At 37.9% G+C, this 21,623-nt stretch overlaps 1 long non-coding RNA gene across 1 annotated transcript; it reads right to left on the bottom strand.

Moving 5' to 3' along the window:
* Positions 1-16,141: 16,141 nt before the first annotated feature.
* On the bottom strand, positions 16,142-17,169 carry LOC130995036 (uncharacterized). Its single transcript, XR_009092020.1, has 2 exons — positions 16,945-17,169; positions 16,142-16,358 (listed from the first exon to the last, which is right to left on the bottom strand). It is a non-coding gene; the product is annotated as an uncharacterized LOC130995036 (long non-coding RNA).
* Positions 17,170-21,623: the final 4,454 nt, after the last annotated feature.

The raw sequence follows: 21,623 nt of genomic DNA, 5'->3' as shown, positions 1-21,623 counted from the left end.
TTCTTCGTGGGATTGTTTAATTGGAAGAGTGGACGATTTTGTGATGAACATTAGTATTACTTTTTTTTTTTTACTTGAACAATAGTATTACTTTAAAAAGCATCAATATATTCAAGAATTATCAAGCCTAAATTTGAATTGCAAAATAGTAATAATAATAATAATAATAATAATAATAATATATAAAAAAATGTTTTTCCCTCCATTTTTTCTCTCACTTTTTCTCTCTCTTCTTGGACCAATTTTTTATTACTTATTTTTCTCTTCTCTCTCTATCTCTTTTTTTCTTTCATTTTAATTCTTTTCTAAACATCGTCAAATTTGATTCATGAAAAAATATTAAATATGCATCTTATATTTAAGTTCGTGACAAGATATTAATATATGTTATAAAAATCATCAAAAATAAATTATTTTTATTTTCTCTCTCTTCATTAAAATTGTAGTACAACTTTTTATTTATGTTTATGTATAAAATATTTATATATGTATTATGTGGTGTAATACTCTATAATAATAATGTGTAATGCTAATTTTTATTATCAAATAATTTAAAATTATTTAATAACTATAATTATCATTACAATTATTTAAAGTTGAAATTTTATGTTTATAAATTTGGAGTTTTATTGTGTAATTGATGTGGAATATTATATTTTAAAAATATTTTATATTTATTTATATTTTGATTTTGTTTAATATTTATATATTTAAACATATTATTTAATTTTGATGTTCACCGTGCATCGCACAAATGGACGTACTAGTAAAACATACTCCCTTCATCCCATTACAAAATGTCTCAGTTTTCATAATAGGATGTCACATTCCTTTTTTGACAAATAATTAAAAGACTAATTAATTAATGGGTCCACCACTTTACTCTTTCTCTATACCTACTTTAATAAATCTCAGTTTATTTTTCTCTCCACCAACTCACTTTATCTACTAATTACACATTTCTTAATCTATATGTCCAAAAGTAATGGGACATTTGTAATGGGACGAAGGAAGTATCATTTATTTAATGACATCGAGGTTTTGTGTCCAAAAAATTACCATGTATTGGTATTGTGCTGTGCAGTTAGTAGATAATATGATTCATACTATTATCGAGGTTTAAGTTCACTGATGATCTTATTCTTCCCTTTCAGCACTATTTAAAGGATATTCGTATATTTGTTTACAAAAAATATCAAGTGAATGAACACCATGCTTATTGCAAGTTAAACATGATATGTTTAACTTCGTTTCTATATGAATCTATATTGGTCAAATCTGTTGTCATCAGACAACAACACATTTTTATAGCGAGAGTGAAATAAGCAATTTGAAGATAATACGTTTCATACTAAGGTGCATGTTCACTAGTGATCTTATTTGTCCATTTTACCACTATTGTTAAAAATTGTCAGTAGATGAACATCATGCTTATTCCACTCATGTTGTCAAAATGTTTTGTCGTCTCATGATAACAACACATTTTGGCCGCTGGAGTGGAATAAGCATAATATTTATTATGGCATGGCCAATATATATAGATTCATGGCAAGAATCGTATTTTCTGCACAACACAACACCAATACATGGTAAAAAAAAATTAAATAACCTTATTTTACATTTTTTATGTTGATGCAAATTTGAAGTAGATGTGGCGATGAACTCGCACGTCTTGTACACTATGTTTAAAGGCTCCGACTTTTGTTCCATTCAAAGTGTATTTTTCGTAGTTGATGCACCAACCATGTAAAATTCTCTATCTTTTTAATTTTTTGGGATAATAGAATAGACTTTCTAACTACTTGTGTTTGCATCAATTGTTGCAGCTAGGCTCTATCAATTTGAATCATGAAACGATTTTGTGTCTACAGTGGAACCCAATTAGAGGATACTTTACAATATATACATGGATTGTGGCCATGTGTGTATCCAGTGGCGGATCCAGGATTTTTAAATTGGGGATGCAAAAAATAATCTTATAGACACTAGTGGAGTTAGGATTTTTTTGAGGGAGTTGAACTTCTACGGGGGTTTGGGGGCGGTAGCCCCCGAGATTTTTTTTTTGAGGCCTTCGATACATTTTAGACATTTTTTTTTATTAAAATACAAATATAATAGTAATAACTTTGCATTTCAAATGCAAAATGTATACTTTCAACTTTTTTGTTTAATTAAGAATTGAGGTAATTGATTGATTAAATGATGGGCTTGATCAAAAGAATGAAAAAGAAAGAGATGATGAGCTCTCTTTTTAGTTGGGTCAATGGAATTTAGGATTTTAAAAACTGAATTTCTTTTTATTTTGGATTAAAACTTTTAATTGGGGGTGCAAAAACTAAATCTAAAATAATTTATATATGAATATTAATACTAGTAAAAATTTTTTTTTTTTTTTGGGGATGCAACTGCACCCCCATGTTCCATGGTGGATCCGCCCCTGTGTGTATCTGCAAACTCTGCGACCTACATCGACATTTAATACAGTAAATAGTTTTTTGTTATTTCGGTATGCTTACTGAAGTTAAAAATGAGACGCTTAACTTCATTTCTTTATGAATCTATATTGGCCACGCCAAAATGTGTTATTGTCGTGAGACAACAAAACGTTTTGGCAACATGAGTGGAATAAGCATGGTGTTTATCCACTGACAATTCTTAACAACACCAATACGAACATCTTTTAAATAGTAGTAAAACGGACGAATAAGATCACCAGTGAGCATGAACCTTAGTATGAATATCGTATTGTCTACGAACTGCTTATTCAACTCCAACTGCAAAAATATGTTGTTGTCTGATGACAATAGAATTGGCCAATATAGATTCATATAGAAATGAAGTTAAACATGATAAATGCTTAACTTTGTTTCTGTATGAATCTATATTGGCCAAATTTATTGTCATCAGCCAACAACATGATTTTGACAGATGGAGTGGAATAAGCATGGTGTTAATTCATTTGTAATTCTTGTGAAAAAAATATATAAATATCCTTTAAATAGTGGTGAAAGGAAAAAATAAGATCACTCGAAAATAAACCCCGATGATAGTAAGAATCGTATTATCTACGAACTGCACGGCACAAAACAAATACATGATGTTCCTCTATCTTTAATGTCACACCCCAATTCTTGAAGGAATAAATATAATCGAGGTGTGAATAATTCATAGAAATAAACAAGGGAAATACCTTGTTAAAACCCGAAATAGGATAGAAACTCGGGCTATGCCCCTTTTGGATCATAAGTTTTGTTTCATGCTTCTGACAATCGACATTCATTGGCATAAATTTAGTAGTGAAGAATCTAAGCTCGGTCAAATATATCATTTGAAATTTAACATGAAGATCTTAAGTTGGAAAAACAAAAGACTGAAATGAGTAATTGCTACAGCGGAAGTCTAACATAGGAATTTAACTCTAGCCTCAGCTCCGTCCCGTCAGCACCGTCCAGCCAACCTGAAAACATTTGAAAGTATTTTTGGGCTAAGTACTAATGTACTTAGTGGGCATGCATTTTTCTGAAACATCTCATATTTTAATAAAGACAGTTTATCCAATCATACTTGACATGACTTAGAAGGTTTTTAAATTGAAATAACTTCTAAGCATGTTAAAACATTTTCTTTCATTTGTGCGCACATGTCACACTCCCTTTCCGTTACTCGCTGTGATCCCGGACCTTTTAGCCACCGACGGATCCATTACTCCTGCTTTACTTGGACTGAGGGCGTAACTGTTCGCTATTATTTTCACCACGCCGCAAGTATACGGTGTAGTTGCAACATAGGGAAGCAAGGTCGTATCCCACAAGGATTGGTGAATTCAAACTTCTAAATATTATTAATAAGTTGTTTTCAATCTATTTAGACAAACCAAAGATGAAGAGATATTGAGAACTAAAACAAAGCTAAATAAAGCAAGTAAATAAAATAACAACAAGATAAACTTAGTTAATAAATTGGGGAATGACTCGAATGAAAGTTATCCTAGGGACTAGATTTCGATGGATCGTAATGAACTTCAATCTAAATCAATATAAATCTTGATATGGCCTACTTATCTAGGGCGATCTCCCCACTAGTTTTAGCCCCCTCCCGGACGACTAAAACAGTAGATTACGGGTCATAATTGCCGTCCCCGGTCAATTTCTAACCTATAACTCCCAAGAGCACAAAAGATCAACAAGCCCTCACCCACCTCTCAACCTCCCGGTTTATTGAGATGATATGTATCAAACTCCTAATCTATTGTAATTATCCTCTCCCGATTCAAATCACAAATTAGAAATGCACAAAAGGTGGCCAACCAATCATACAAGAGATAAATCTAGGACTTGAAAAGATAACAATAAGCACAATCAAGATATATATTGAACAAAGAAATCAATCCATTACAAATCCATCTAATCTAATCCCTAAGATAAGAGATTTTAGCCAAGCATATTCATAATAAAAGCAAATCTCAAGTCATAAGAAAACATAAATAAAGATATAGAGAGATAGAGATTCATAGACAAATCCTATAATCTTGATCTTCAATCATGTAGTCTTGATGAGCTCCTTTCCAAGTCTTCCCCTTCTTTATTTGATTTTGGTGTTGTTTTTGTGTGTGGAAGAGAGAAAAAATGGTAGAGAATGAAGGCTAGGGTTTGGGATTGGAGAGTTGGGGAAGATGAAGTGGGTGTGTGTGGTGAATGATGTTAGAAAAGAAGGAAAAAATGGAGTTTTGGGGCTAAAATCGCGTCTGGGGCCCACTTGGGGGAAGCCCCGCCCTTTTCTCGCGGTCACGGCCCGCGTCCGCGGCCTTCAAACGTGGGGGATGCTCAGGGGACCCGCGGTCCCGCCCCGCGGCCGCGGGTGGTGACCGCGGGTGTCTCCTGAGTCGGGAACAGCTGACCCGCGGTCTTATCCCGCGGCCGCGGGTGGTGACCGCGGGGTACTGGGCGTTTTGCACAGTCTGCTCGTTTTGTTCCGTTCTCCCTCGTCCGGACTCGGATTTGGTCGCCGTTTGCGCTCACGGATTCCTCTCGAGACGTACTTCAATATCATATCTTCAAAATCCTCCAATTAATCCTTGATTTTTCCTGAAATTACTCCAAAACTATACCAAGACATCAAATCTTCATAAAACTCAACATTATGGTACAAACACGCATTGACAAACAAAACATGAAGGAAAATGACAACAAATCATGTGGAATTGAGGTACGAAAACCATGTTTGTCAAGCCCCCAAACTTAAAGCGTTGTTTGTCCCCAAACAACAAAGAGAAGATAAATAAAAGATAACAAACATGTGAGAATGAATTGGTGTCATTTCAAGGGCTTCAACAATTTCAAAAATCTTTCAAAAGTGTATCACAAGTAGAAATGCATTCCAAGAAATCACAAGTGATGAAGAGTTCAATATTATGGCCTCCAAGCTTGAATCCTCACAAATGTGGATGTTTCAATGATGCACTCAACTCTCAAGTGTTTAGATTGGAAGTGTTTGCACTCAAATTGAATCATGCATGCAATCTTCCATAGGCTTGCCATTTATCCTAACTCTCTATACTTCAATGTGTTATAAATAAAGATCAAAAAGGGCTTTCCTTGGGTTGTAATGAGGGCTCTTTGGTGAGGTGAGGTGTTTATAGGCAAAGTGACTCATATCCCATACAATTCCCAAATTGAATATGTCATATTCACCATTGTTCTTTTCTAATCAATCAACCAATATCCCCACTTTTCTTCCTTTTCACCCTATGAATACTTATCAAGACCATGATTCAAAAGGCAAATCACTCCCCTTTGTACTATTTTATTCACATGTCTCTTCATTTTTCTTTCTTTTTCTTTTTGAGCTTATAAGAGACTAGTGATTTTCACTCAATCGAAGTTTGACAAGCAATTTCAATCATTTTCCAACCATTTTCATCAAAGCAACCACTAACACTCTAAGTTCTACCCCTTTATCATTGGTTCATTAAAAGAAAGGCTACAAGGCACGAAAGGGGTAAACTAGGATCAAATGAGAATTTGGACACAATTTGAGTTAAGTGGCTAACAAAGATGGCCTTAAATCACTTCAATATTAACAACACATCTACTTTTATTTTCAAGAGAGCACTCATGGCAAGTTCTAGAGATCAACACACATGCTCAAATGATTTACACTCAAGAACAAAATGAGATTGTAAATGTATGACAATCAAAGGCTCAATTCTTACAAGCTCATTTTCAAGTTCTTGGAGGCAAAACATTTAACTCACTTGTCACATGTTCAAACTTTTCATGCATAATCCTGTCACAGCCCACTATCCCAATGACGGGTTAACCGGGGTTATGACTTGGGTGAACAATAAGAAATGGAAATTTAAAAGGGATTTACTAAATAACCAACATTAATAACAACAAACTAGTGGTATATATATATATATATATATATATATATATAACCACTTGGGTAATTAACAAATGAGCCAGCCATAATGACTAAACCCCAAATGAAAGTTAAACAAAATGAAGGAGTAATAAGTTCCACAATACGATAACAAATTCAGAGTGTTTGCAGCGGAAAAACGTGTGAGTTATGCATATGGAGATGCATACTCAAGGTTTCATTACATAAACATCAAAAGGGAAATCCGCTCAACACCGATCCATTCCATCGCCTGCTCAACCTGCACATTTAGAAATACATGCAGGGCTGAGTATAAAAATACTCAGTGACATAAGCCGAAAATACAACATGCATACATATATAAATTGAACCGCCATAACAGTAACACACAGGGGTTTTCATAAATGACCTGCGCTTACTAAAACATTTCGTTCATTTTCATAAAGGTGGATGCATCCCATTTTCAGTCTATATGATCCATATCTGCCCTTTCTATCACGCGCCGGGAAGGAGGCCTCCTTACCACGGACGCCAAGACCGGTCGCAAGCGACTCGCGGTCTCCATGAGTGTACACGTTAACCCTAGCTAGCGACCTTTGTCTAGCATAGGATCCCAATTGGATTTCCTTTAAAGTTGGCGAACCAACACAGATAGGATACATATAAAAACATAAACATTTTGGCAGTCAATCATTTCATAAACATTTCATTTTCATAACATTTTCATTTTCATAAAGGGCATTAAACATATAAGCATTTCATAAGAACTGAATAAATAGTCAAAACATATCATGCATATATATTCGCATATGAGGCCTACGTCACGCAGGGGATCTCTATATACGTAATAATAAAATAATGCCCACCTTAAACGTTCTTAAAGCTGGCGTGGAGTCGTTTCTTCTTCTGCTTCACTTTCTGTCGCCCGGACCTTCATTGATGAAGAGTCGATAAGTTCGTGAAGAAATTGTCATAAGACAAAGTCTAATTCTACGTGCCTAAGGTATCTTTTAATGTTTTAGGGTTCTAGCATCCATATTAATCTCGTTTCATTCAATCAATAAAATGTAACCAATTATCATGTAACTATCATATAGGTTCGAACCCAATTGTTCGAACATCAACATGTACATAATCCATAACCTCCCTTTTACACCCGTCATTTAGTCCAGTACTCCATCAATTAAGAACAATTCATATATTATCATCCTGAAAATTTAATCATTATAAACCATGCTTTCTCATACTTCGTACATTTTCATCACTTAAATAAATAAATCATTTAAAAACACATGCTTAGTAATTTAATATCTCAATTAAATCCCAAGCTCATTTGATAAAGTAAATCATATACTTAATCATTCTATAACACAATTCCACATTTTTTTTTTCATGTAAATAAATAAGAAATTCCATTATTCATTTATAAATAATAAAACATTTTAAAAATCCATTGAGATGAAATAAAACATTTTAACCATTTAAAAATCCATACTCAAAAAGCCTTGAAATATTATAAAAATGAGGGTTTAATCCCAAATTATTATTTATTTATTTTTTTTTAGTCCTTCAATAAATTAAATAAAAGAACGGACCTCATTTAAAATAAATAGTCCCAACCTTAAATATTAAAAATTAAATCAAGATATTTAAATTCACTAAATTAATTTAGTGAAAATTCAAACATTTTAAAATAAATAAGGCCAAAAATTCGTAGGCTTTATTAATCAATTAACATTTCAAAACTTAATTAAAATGGGCCCATTACATTTTATTAAATAAAAATCGGCCCATTCCTTCTTTTTTTTTTACAAAGCCGGAAGGCCCAGCAACATAAAATAAAATCGGCCCATTTTATTTAAAATTTTCGGCCCAAGCTAAATAAATAAATCGGCCCAAACAAAATTAATAAAGAGCCCAATTAAATCCTAACCCTAACACCTATACACACATATACATAAACTCACACAACACATAAAACACTCACAGCTGCTCTCTCACTCTTACGCCTCTCTCTCCCTCTCGGCTTCCTGCCTGCCGCCGCCACCGGACGGTCGCGCCGTCGCCGGAGGCCGGCGGCTCTACCTCCCTCTCTCCCTCTCACTTCTCGCCCTCTTCCCTCAACTCTATCTCACTCGATCGTCTCTCTCTCACTGTTTTCCTCGCGAGCTCCGCCGTGAGCTGCTCCGGCGACCACAGGACAGCCATGGCCGCCGCCCTTCTCTCCATCTCACTCTCCATCGTTGGCCGGACAGCAGCAGCAAAGCCGCCGTTGCCGGCGCCTCCCTCTGCTCACTCCTCTTCTCCCTTCCTCCCTCGGCCATCTCCCTTTCTCTCGGACTCACGGTCACTGGGGCTACCTCCTCCGTCGTCCGTCTGGCTGGAATCGCGGTGGAGGCCGAGCTTTGTCTCGCCGGAAAGGTAAGTTCCAAATCTTCCCCTTTTTCCTCTCTTTTCTATTTTTAAACCCAGATCTGAAATTTCCCCCCTCTTTTCCTCTTTTCCGGCCGGTCAGGAACAGCCCGTTGCTCCCGCCGCCGTGTCGCCGCTGCCGATGCCGCCGCATCGTCGTCACCGGAGAAGATGAGTCCTCCCTTCTCTCTCTCTCTCTTCCCCTTTTTCCCGTCTCTCTCTCTCTTTTATTTTTTTTTATTTTAAACTGAAATCCTAACCAATTCTCTCTCTACCCTCCTCTCTCTCGTTTTTGGCAGGACAAAGGCTAGGCGGTTACCGCCGCGCCGTCGCCGGCCATGAGCAGCCGCCGGCTGCTCTCACCCCCGTCACTCCGTTCCCGGACACACACACAAGACAGAGTACAAGAACCCCCAAAATTTCAGTCCAGATTCACAAGTATAGCAAAGCTAGGGTTTTGTTTAGAAATCTGTTCTTTCATCATTCATTTATCATTTCCTTAGCAAAAATAAAACCTTGTAAATGTAATAGCTTAGAAAATATATTAACATGTGTGCGTGCGTATTCTTCTGTTGTTCTTTGATGCTTGATTCGATATTAACTAGAAAAAAAATATAAAGAGAAATTTGTAGTAACCTCGATGTAGCTGGTATTTGGTGTCTAGCTGGAATCTGTGAATTATAATTCAAGCATAAGAACGTATAGCTTGGATCAGAATGTTAGAAACTGAAAATTAATGGAGTATTAAAGCAAGTTTTACCTCTTGAGGTTTACTGTAAGAGCTTTGAATGAAGTCAATCTCTTCTTTGGCTATTGAAGAACTAAGGAGGAATGGGAGGAATGTTGGCTGCTGATTTTGGTTAAATAAAATTAAGTTGTATGTTGAGATGTTAAAGGTGTAGAAGATGGCTGGCAAAAGGAATGGGCTGATCTGGTAAAGAATCTCTTTATTTAGTGGAATGGTTGGCATATGATGAGTGTTTCCAACACCATCAATTTATTTAAGAGTAAGAGTAAGATGGATGTGGAAATGAAAAGTATGTGTAGGTGCTAGATGAATGTGATGAATAAAATCCTTATTCTGTATTTGTAATACTAATTTCGGGTTCCCATATAACGAAGCTTCGTTATAACTCTCTATAAATTACATATTTTATAACTCGTTTTATAAGTCGAAAATTAATTACGACTTCAAGTAAATAATAGAAATGCTATTTCTATCGTATATAAATTAAATAACATGACTTTGCTAAGTCAGTTATAATCCGAAATAATAATTATTGACTACTCAATAATCCTTTAAATCTCAAACGGATTCAAATAATAATAAGAATTTAGCACATCAAAACACATATATAACAATTAAATCACATCAGATAAATCAAATCAGTTTTATTATTAATGGATGCCGAACCCTAATTATTAAGTCTTTAATCAGTGATTAAAAACTGGGATATGACATACTATCCCCCTTAAAATAAATTTCGTCCCGAAATTTGTACCTCAGGAAATAATTCTGGGTATTTCTCCTTCATACTAGACTCGAGTTCCCATGTCGCCTCTTCTTGATCATGGTGCTTCCAAAGGACTTTTACTAAGGGTATCGACTTATTCCTTAGTACTTGGACTTTCCGATCTATAATAGATTCGGGCCTCTCTTCATAGCTCATATCTGGGCTGAGGATAACGTCGTTCCTTTGGATCACGTGTTTTGGATCATAAACATATTTTCTTAACTGCGACACATGAAACACATTATGCACATTCCCAAGGCTTGGCGGCAACGCCAGCCTGTAAGCTACCGGGCCCACCCTTTCTAGGATCTCATAGGGTCCTATAAAACGGGGTCTAAGCTTACCCTTTACGCCAAATCTTGTAATCCCTTTAGAGGGAGAAATCTTCAAAAAGACTTTATCCCCACACTCAAACTGCAAGTCGGTTCGACGTTTGTCGGCGTAAGACTTCTGTCTATCTTGGGCCTCTTTAATACGCTGTCGAATCTGACGGACGATCTCAATCATCTCGCCTACTGTATCTGGCCCCAAGATTCTTCTTTCGCCCACTTCGTCCCAGTAAAGCGGCGATCTACATTTCTTCCCGTATAACGCCTCATAAGGTGCCATGGCGATAGTTGCTTGATAGCTGTTGTTGTAAGCAAATTCGATTAGTGGCAACACACGCTCCCAATCTTCTCCTCTATCTAGCACAACAGTCCTTAACATATCTTCTAGCGTTTGAATTGTCCTTTCGGACTGACCGTCGGTCTGCGGGTGGAAAGCTGTGCTGAAATTCAACCTTGTTCCCAATTCCTTCTGCAAGCTTATCCAGAATCTGGAGGTAAACTTAGAGTCTCTGTCGGACGTGATTGTCTTCGGCACCCCATGTAAACGCACGATCTCCTTGATGTAGAGTTGGGCTAACTTATCTGATCTATACGTGATAGGGATAGGCAGAAAGTGTGCACTCTTCGTGAGTCTGTCAACAATGACCCATATTACCGTGTTACCTCGTCTTGTTTTTGGCAATCCTGTAACAAAGTCCATTGCAATATCGTCCCACTTCCATTCTGGAATTTCCAAAGGTTGTAGCTCGCCGTAAGGTCGTTGGTGTAAAGCCTTTACTTGCTGGCAAACTAGACACTTTTCGACGAATAAAGCCACGTCTCGTTTCATTCCTTCCCACCAGAAATTCTCTTTTAGATCTTGATACATCTTAGTGCTTCCCGGGTGGGCGACATAAGGAGTGTCATGGGCTTCACTCATGATCTTGTTCTTGAGTTCCTCGTCATGAGGGATGCATATTCTCCTCTCAAAGAAAATAGCATTATCGGCTTCTTCGTGGTAGTTCTTAAGATTTCCTTCTCTTATCTTAGCTCGTAATTTCTCCAATTTATCATCCTTCCTTTGAGCTTCTACCACCAATTTCCTCAAATTTGGTATAATCGCGACCACCCCCGCTATTGTAGCAGGTGGGTTTATCACCTCTAATTTCATCCTATCAAAATCTCGTATGAGCTCTTCTTCCTTTGTAAGGATGTATCCCAGTTTCAATGGGACCTTGCGGCTCAATGCGTCGGCTACTACATTGGCCTTCCCCGGGTGATAATTTATACCACAGTCATAATCTTTTACTAATTCGAGCCACCTTCGCTGTCTCATGTTGAGATCTTTTTGCTCGAAGAAGTACTTCAGACTTTTGTGATCGGTGTAAATCTCACACCTGACACCATATAGATGATGTCTCCAAATTTTTAGTGCGTGCACTACCGCCGCTAGTTCAAGATCATGGGTCGGATAATTCAATTCGTGTGGCCTAAGTTGCCGCGATGCATATGCAATCACTTTGCCTTCCTGCATCAAAACGCATCCTAGTCCGTTCTTTGATGCATCCGTGTAGACCACATACTCCTTGTCTGGTTCCGGAATTGTTAGCACTGGCGCTGTAGTTAGCTTTTCCTTGAGCAGCTGAAAACTTTCTTCACACTCGTTAGTCCATGTGTATTTAATTCCCTTTCGGAGCAATTGTGTCATCGGCCTTGCTATCTTGGAAAATCCCTCAATGAATCTTCGATAGTAGCCAGCCAATCCCAAGAAACTTCTGATCTCGTTTGGGGTAGTTGGCGACTTCCATCCTTGTACTGCTTCCACTTTGGCGGGGTCCACCTTAATACCTTCTGAAGATACAATATGTCCCAGAAATGTAACTTCTTTGAGCCAAAACTCACATTTGTTGAATTTGGCAAAAAGGCGTTCATCCCTAAGAGTTTGCAAAACAGTTCTCAGATGTTCCCTGTGTTCTTCTTCATTCTTGGAGTAAATGAGGATATCATCAATAAACACCAAGACGAATTTATCCAAATAAGGATAAAATACTCTGTTCATGAGGTCCATGAACACAGCTGGTGCATTTGTTAGTCCGAACGGTACAACTACGAACTCGTAGTGACCATATCTTGTTCGGAAAGCCGTTTTGGGTATATCTTCATGTCTAACCTTTAACTGATGATACCCAGACTTCAAATCGATTTTGGAGAAAACACTCGCGCCCTTGAGTTGGTCGAATAAATCATCAATTCTGGGCAATGGATACTTGTTCTTAAGCGTTAGCTTGTTCAGCTCTCGATAATCGATGCACAATCTCAAGGTTCCATCTTTCTTCTTGACAAACAGCACCGGCGCTCCCTATGGGGACACACTAGGCCTGATGAAGCCTAGGTCCAGTAACTCTTGTAACTGGATTTTCAACTCTTCCAATTCCTTCGGGCCCATTCTGTACGGTGCTTTTGATACCGGCGCCGCTCCTGGCTCTAGATCGATGGTGAATTCTACTTGTCTGTCAGGTGGTAATCCTGGCAAATTTTCTGGGAAAACATCTTGAAAATCCCGCACGATCTCTACATCTTCCATTGTCTTTTCGGTCTCAATTCCCCCGTTCAGGTATACGAGGAAGGCTTGGCAGTCTTTCTTGTTCATCATCTTCCTTGCCTGTAAAGCTGAAATAGTCGGCACTCTGTTCCTCCTGCATATTCCGTGGAAACTCAAAGCGTCCCTTCCTGGAAAGTTGAAACCGATTTTCCGCTCTTGGCACAATATCGTGGCATAGTTCTCCGCTAGCCAGTCCATTCCCAGGATTATATCAACGTCCTCCATCGATATAACATGCAAGTTGTTTGCTATAACCTTAAACGATCCTATGGTCAGTTCTAGGTTCGAGCAAGCATGTGTTACTACTGCTATTCCTCCTATTGGTGAAGAAATTCTCAAGTCCTGATTAGTCTTTTCAGGTTGGAGCTTTAAAGTTTTTACACATACACTTGCAATAAAAGAATGCGAGGCACCCGTGTCGAACAGAAGTATAACAGGTGTGTCAAGTAATGTGCCCATACCTGCCAAATTCCCTTGGTTGTTTCCTTGCTTATTCTTGTGCAAGGCATAGGCTCTTGCCTGTGGAATTTGCGGTGGACGTGCCGCAGGTCGATACTGCTGCTGTGGTGGTGGGTAGAGTAACTGTTGGCCTTGGATAGCCCTGAGTGGTTGTACTTGGCCCGGCTGATTCGGCCCTCTCATTCCTCCTTGAGGTTTTCCTTGGCAGTCTCTGGCAAAATGGCCCTTCTGGCCACACTTAAAGCAGGTATTGCTGCCAGCCAAGCATATGCCGTGATGTGACTTGGAGCATTTGGGACACAAAGGTGCCCTGAGCTGGCCCTGATTGTTTCCAGCTGATCCTGGATTGACTGGTCGTCCTTGCCATTGCCCTTGTGGCATCATGTTTCCTTGCCATGGCCTCTTGTTATCTTGGTTGTTGTAGTAACCCCTATTATTGTTGTTGTTGCCATCCCATTTTCTCTTCCCACGATCGTTGTTTCCCGAAGCTTGAGTCTGGGTTGGGCGGTCTTCAGGCATGGCTGCTTCAACATCCAGGGCTCTGCTAAGTGCCTCAGAGTGGGTGAGATTACCATGACCAGCAAGCGCCATCTTGATCTCATGCCTAAGGCCTGAATGAAACTTCTCGGCCATCTTTTCATCAGTGTCGATCAGATGAGGGGCATAGCGAGACATGTCGCAGAAAGCGCGATCGTATTCCGTCACGGACATCTTGTTTTGTTTCAGATTGAAAAACTCCGTCTCTTTCTTCTTTCTGTAGCTCTTGGGAATGTATTTATCGTAGATCTCCGTCTTGAAGTCTTCCCAAGTCAGGTTTTCCAATTGTTCGAGGGTCATTGCCCTCTTCTTGGTTTCCCACCAAAAATCTGCCGACCCAGTTAGTTGGAATGCAACACAAGAGAGTCTCTCTTGGTCAGAACAGTAAAGAAAGTCGAAAATCCTTTCCATTGCTCTAATCCAGATTTCGGCATCAGTCGGGCTCTGTTTAAGAAAAAGTTCCTCAACCCTTCGTGGGGGTTCGTTTGCGGTTCCCACATTGTTTCTTGGGGCTCTTCTGGGAGGCATTCTGTGCTTCAAAAATAAAAGATCCTCAGTATATTCCTTACCTCAATTCATAACATATTCCTCTTGATTTAATCATGAAAGCATCATAACAAAACATCTAAATCCTTATTGATCACAAGAGGGTGCTAGGACAACTAAACAATTGTAAGGCTCAATTCTTGAACGATATCAAAACAAAGTGGTGCAGAAAAATTTGTTGAGAAATTCAAACGAATAACCAGATGGTAGAAAGGAGTAAATACTAGGTCGAACAAAATGATCTAGAGTAAAAACTCATCTGGCTTTTCAACCGAAAGTTGAAACACATGGGTTTTCAACCCAAAATACGTCTACTGATATTTGGATCATGTGGACTGGCTAGGTCCAATCATCATCACCTCCCAATCACACGGAAAACATCATCCCAAACTTAAAAAGCCGTGGACAACTATTCATAATAATAAAACTCAAGTTCGTACTGACAACCAAAAGCTTAATTTAAAGTTCTATGTCCTATTGAACCCAAACCCCCACGTATAACATGTACACAAATATATACATATATATAGGCAAAGCATATTGTTCTTAAAATCTATCGTGTACTAAAAGTCGATTCGGTGTTCCATCGCGTGTGAACATTTGAACGTAGAGACTATGCTCAAACCCTTGATGCAGCGTTTGCCTTGAATTCGTCTTGTATCATCATCCCGTATTTTTCCTTCAACGCGTACATGTCTTTTCATTCCTCTTTGTAGTTCAAAAGAACCATTGTTTTCTTGTGGGAGTTGAAATGCTCTAAGTTCTCTTTCATTCTTCTACATCATCACTTTAAGAATCTGGATTGTAGAGATATCCTACTAATCCAGCAGTCTATGTTCTTTTAGAATAGTGATCATGCAACTTATAGCAATCTATGTTTTCTGGGGAAAGCATGTGTCAATTCTCTATCATTCTTCTCTTATCATAACATCATAACTGCAATGATATGCCATGAAAGGCAAAACATTCAACATTTCAATGAAAGGCAAAACATTCAACATTTCATCATAGCATGCTCTTTACATAAACATTTTCATGAAACAGTTTAGAATAATAACATCTTTAAAACATTGTAACTGCAGTTACCTTTTTCCTTGATTGAGCACGATGCAATGGAGTGTTGAGCGGTGTCGTATGAACCCACGTATGTCTAGTGAATCAAACTAGACATGACTTTTTAGAAAATGGTTTCTAGGGCCAGAGCAAACGAACTGCTCTGATACCACTCTGTCACAGCCCACTATCCCAATGACGGGTTAACCGGGGTTATGACTTGGGTGAACAATAAGAAATGGAAATTTAAAAGGGATTTACTAAATAACCAACATTAATAACAACAAACTAGTGGTATATATATATATATATATATAACCACTTGGGTAATTAACAAATGAGCCAGCCATAATGACTAAACCCCAAATGAAAGTTAAACAAAATGAAGGAGTAATAAGTTCCACAATACGATAACAAATTCAGAGTGTTTGCAGCGGAAAAACGTGTGAGTTATGCATATGGAGATGCATACTCAAGGTTTCATTACATAAACATCAAAAGGGAAATCCGCTCAACACCGATCCATTCCATCGCCTGCTCAACCTGCACATTTAGAAATACATGCAGGGCTGAGTATAAAAATACTCAGTGACATAAGCCGAAAATACAACATGCATACATATATAAATTGAACCGCCATAACAGTAACACACAGGGGTTTTCATAAATGACCTGCGCTTACTAAAACATTTCGTTCATTTTCATAATGGTGGATGCATCCCATTTTCAGTCTATATGATCCATATCTGCCCTTTCTATCACGCGCCGGGAAGGAGGCCTCCTTACCACGGACGCCAAGACCGGTCGCAAGCGACTCGCGGTCTCCATGAGTGTACACGTTAACCCTAGCTAGCGACCTTTGTCTAGCATAGGATCCCAATTGGATTTCCTTTAAAGTTGGCGAACCAACACAGATAGGATACATATAAAAACATAAACATTTTGGCAGTCAATCATTTCATAAACATTTCATTTTCATAACATTTTCATTTTCATAAAGGGCATTAAACATATAAGCATTTCATAAGAACTGAATAAATAGTCAAAACATATCATGCATATATATTCGCATATGAGGCCTACGTCACGCAGGGGATCTCTATATACGTAATAATAAAATAATGCCCACCTTAAACGTTCTTAAAGCTGGCGTGGAGTCGTTTCTTCTTCTGCTTCACTTTCTGTCGCCCGGACCTTCATTGATGAAGAGTCGATAAGTTCGTGAAGAAATTGTCATAAGACAAAGTCTAATTCTACGTGCCTAAGGTATCTTTTAATGTTTTAGGGTTCTAGCATCCATATTAATCTCGTTTCATTCAATCAATAAAATGTAACCAATTATCATGTAACTATCATATAGGTTCGAACTCAATTGTTCGAACATCAACATGTACATAATCCATAACCTCCCTTTTACACCCGTCATTTAGTCCAGTACTCCATCAATTAAGAACAATTCATATATTATCATCCTGAAAATTTAATCATTATAAACCATGCTTTCTCATACTTCGTACATTTTCATCACTTAAATAAATAAATCATTTAAAAACACATGCTTAGTAATTTAATATCTCAATTAAATCCCAAGCTCATTTGATAAAGTAAATCATATACTTAATCATTCTATAACACAATTCCACATTTTTTTTTTCATGTAAATAAATAAGAAATTCCATTATTCATTTATAAATAATAAAACATTTTAAAAATCCATTGAGATGAAATAAAACATTTTAACCATTTAAAAATCCATACTCAAAAAGCCTTGAAATATTATAAAAATGAGGGTTTAATCCCAAATTTTTTTTTTTTTTTTAGTCCTTCAATAAATTAAATAAAAGAACGGACCTCATTTAAAATAAATAGTCCCAACCTTAAATATTAAAAATTAAATCAAGATATTTAAATTCACTAAATTAATTTAGTGAAAATTCAAACATTTTAAAATAAATAAGGCCAAAAATTCGTAGGCTTTATTAATCAATTAACAGTTCAAAACTTAATTAAAATGGGCCCATTACATTTTATTAAATAAAAATCGGCCCATTCCTTTTTTTTTTTTACAAAGCAGGAAGGCCCAGCAACATAAAATAAAATCGGCCCATTTTATTTAAAATTTTTGGCCCAAGCTAAATAAATAAATCGGCCCAAACAAAATTAATAAAGAGCTCAATTAAATCCTAACCCTAACACCTATACACACATATACATAAACTCACACAACACATAAAACACTCACAGCTGCTCTCTCACTCTTACGCCTCTCTCTCTCTCTCGGCTTCCTGCCTGCCGCCGCCACCGGACGGTCGCGCCGTCGCCGGAGGCCGGCGGCTCTACCTCCCTCTCTCCCTCTCACTTCTCGCCCTCTTCCCTCAACTCTATCTCACTCGATCGTCTCTCTCTCACTGTTTTCCTCGCGAGCTCCGCCGTGAGCTGCTCCGGCGACCACAGGACAGCCATGGCCGCCGCCCTTCTCTCCATCTCACTCTCCATCGTTGGCCGGACAGCAGCAGCAAAGCCGCCGTTGCCGGCGCCTCCCTCTGCTCACTCCTCTTCTCCCTTCCTCCCTCGGCCATCTCCCTTTCTCTCGGACTCACGGTCACTGGGGCTACCTCCTCCGTCGTCCGTCTGGCTGGAATCGCGGTGGAGGCCGAGCTTTGTCTCGCCGGAAAGGTAAGTTCCAAATCTTCCCCTTTTTCCTCTCTTTTCTATTTTTAAACCCAGATCTGAAATTTCCCCCCTCTTTTCCTCTTTTCCGGCCGGTCAGGAACAGCCCGTTGCTCCCGCCGCCGTGTCGCCGCTGCCGATGCCGCCGCATCGTCGTCACCGGAGAAGATGAGTCCACCCTTCTCTCTCTCTCTCTTCCCCTTTTTCCCGTCTCTCTCTCTCTTTTATTTTTTTTTATTTTAAACTGAAATCCTAACCAATTCTCTCTCTACCCTCCTCTCTCTCGTTTTTGGCAGGACAAAGGCTAGGCGGTTACCGCCGCGCCGTCGCCGGCCATGAGCAGCCGCCGGCTGCTCTCACCCCCGTCACTCCGTTCCCGGACACACACACAAGACAGAGTACAAGAACCCCCAAAATTTCAGTCCAGATTCACAAGTATAGCAAAGCTAGGGTTTTGTTTAGAAATCTGTTCTTTCATCATTCATTTATCATTTCCTTAGCAAAAATAAAACCTTGTAAATGTAATAGCTTAGAAAATATATTAACATGTGTGCGTGCGTATTCTTCTGTTGTTCTTTGATGCTTGATTCGATATTAACTAGAAAAAAAATATAAAGAGAAATTTGTAGTAACCTCGATGTAGCTGGTATTTGGTGTCTAGCTGGAATCTGTGAATTATAATTCAAGCATAAGAACGTATAGCTTGGATCAGAATGTTAGAAACTGAAAATTAATGGAGTATTAAAGCAAGTTTTACCTCTTGAGGTTTACTGTAAGAGCTTTGAATGAAGTCAATCTCTTCTTTGGCTATTGAAGAACTAAGGAGGAATGGGAGGAATGTTGGCTGCTGATTTTGGTTAAATAAAATTAAGTTGTATGTTGAGATGTTAAAGGTGTAGAAGATGGCTGGCAAAAGGAATGGGCTGATCTGGTAAAGAATCTCTTTATTTAGTGGAATGGTTGGCATATGATGAGTGTTTCCAACACCATCAATTTATTTAAGAGTAAGAGTAAGATGGATGTGAAATGAAAAGTATGTGTAGGTGCTAGATGAATGTGATGAATAAAATCCTTATTCTGTATTTGTAATACTAATTTCGGGTTCCCATATAACGAAGCTTCGTTATAACTCTCTATAAATTACATATTTTATAACTCGTTTTATAAGTCGAAAATTAATTACGACTTCAAGTAAATAATAGAAATGCTATTTCTATCGTATATAAATTAAATAACATGACTTTGCTAAGTCAGTTATAATCCGAAATAATAATTATTGACTACTCAATAATCCTTTAAATCTCAAACGGATTCAAATAATAATAAGAATTTAGCACATCAAAACACATATATAACAATTAAATCACATCAGATAAATCAAATCAGTTTTATTATTAATGGATGCCGAACCCTAATTATTAAGTCTTTAATCAGTGATTAAAAACTGGGATATGACATGTTCACACTACCGTATGGGAACAGAATACGGTACCAAAAGATGTCTGAAACAACAAACCCTCCAGCGGCCAACCAATCTCTCTCCTTGATCATCCTGCATATTTAGAAATACATGCAGGGCTGAGTATAAAATACTCAGTGGACATAAGCCGAAAATAAGCAATCTCGCTCTTAGAGCTATAAATTTAACTTGCCACTTATGCTATACACGGGAGTTTTACTCAAAAGAACTCGTGTAAGTAATTGATAAATTATAATCATCATAAACAATGAATGATAGACTGTAGTAAAAAATACTCAGCATGTAGTACCACTTCCACAACTCATCATCATCAAGGTACTGAGAAGTAGGCCTCATTCTCAAGCACCGTAACCGGCCGTCCCGACAGTCGGCTCACAGTCATTTCTAACCTGCCAACCCGGTATATAGCTCACGGTCACCTCTGTGTACACAATCCCGCTTTTGGCAGGACCCAAATTCGTCTCATCCGTAGAGGGTAACGTACAGGCTCGTCGTCAACAAAACTCGGCAAATTAATTAGTTCAAACATCATCATTAAATCCCAAAATATTTTTAAAACTCATAAACATCTGATCACTATTTTTATAGCAACAATAACTGCAACTAAACAGTGTAATTGTAGTACTAAAACAGTAAGCAGAGTATCGTATCCACGGAGACTGTAAAACGAAATCACTCTATCTACTTCCTAAACAGACTCTCACAGTATGCAAGTGAAACGAAATTGAAGGTGAATTATGAACTAAGATTAACTAAATAAAAACTAAAGAGCATGTAAACTATGATAATTAACTCAAATATAAGGAAAGCTCTGACCCTAGGGATGTACTTTCACTAATCAACTACATGTATTCAACCTATTGATTCAATTACCAATTTTAATCCAACCCTGATGAAAGATCACTATATTATTCACAAGCGTCTCTAACGACCACCTATGAACGTAGATTAATTAATCCCTTTTCGCATTCAAGACTCCAAGGAATAAATTAACTCCAAATAGCACATAAAGAATAGCTTCCTATAGCTTCACATATCGCATTCAAGACTCAAGGCTAACACTATATCATGCATTCCTGAATCGGCTGAACAATTATCGCATTCAAGACTCAAACTGAACAGCTAAACATGTAAATCATTGATCAGATAATTCACAAGAGAACAGGCACCAGGAATCATGAATCATAAGTTGGAAGGCAAATTGATATCAATAAATCAAAAACACATAATCAATCAGCTATGTACAAACCCTAGGTTCAGATTAAAAGACTAGCCAGACATAATAAAATCAAACATAAACATAATTAAATTGAACGCAATTGTAAAAACAAATTGTATAAAAACCGAATTAAAACGATTGTAGCGGCTTGAATCTTCAATCTTGATCCAAGCCTTGAAAACTGGAAAGCTAAAAAGTTCTAAAGCTATAAAACTGAAATATGAAAGTTGGGAACTGAAAAACTAAAGCTGGGAACCCTAGATAGGTCAAAAGAAGACCTATTTATAGTACCAGGGTAAAATACAGAGTTTGAGACCCAGAAGAACTCAAAAACGCGCAAAACTGAAAAATCCGGGTAGCCGGCGACCCATCCGGCGGTCATTGTCTCAAGCACAAAATCCTTCATCTGGCGGCGATCGCCGCGTCTTTTCCAACGTTC

This window comes from Salvia miltiorrhiza, chromosome 7 (assembly GCF_028751815.1).
Source record: "Salvia miltiorrhiza cultivar Shanhuang (shh) chromosome 7, IMPLAD_Smil_shh, whole genome shotgun sequence".
Lineage (NCBI taxonomy): Eukaryota > Viridiplantae > Streptophyta > Magnoliopsida > Lamiales > Lamiaceae > Salvia > Salvia miltiorrhiza.
This window is presented reverse-complemented; position numbering and strand designations above follow the sequence as displayed.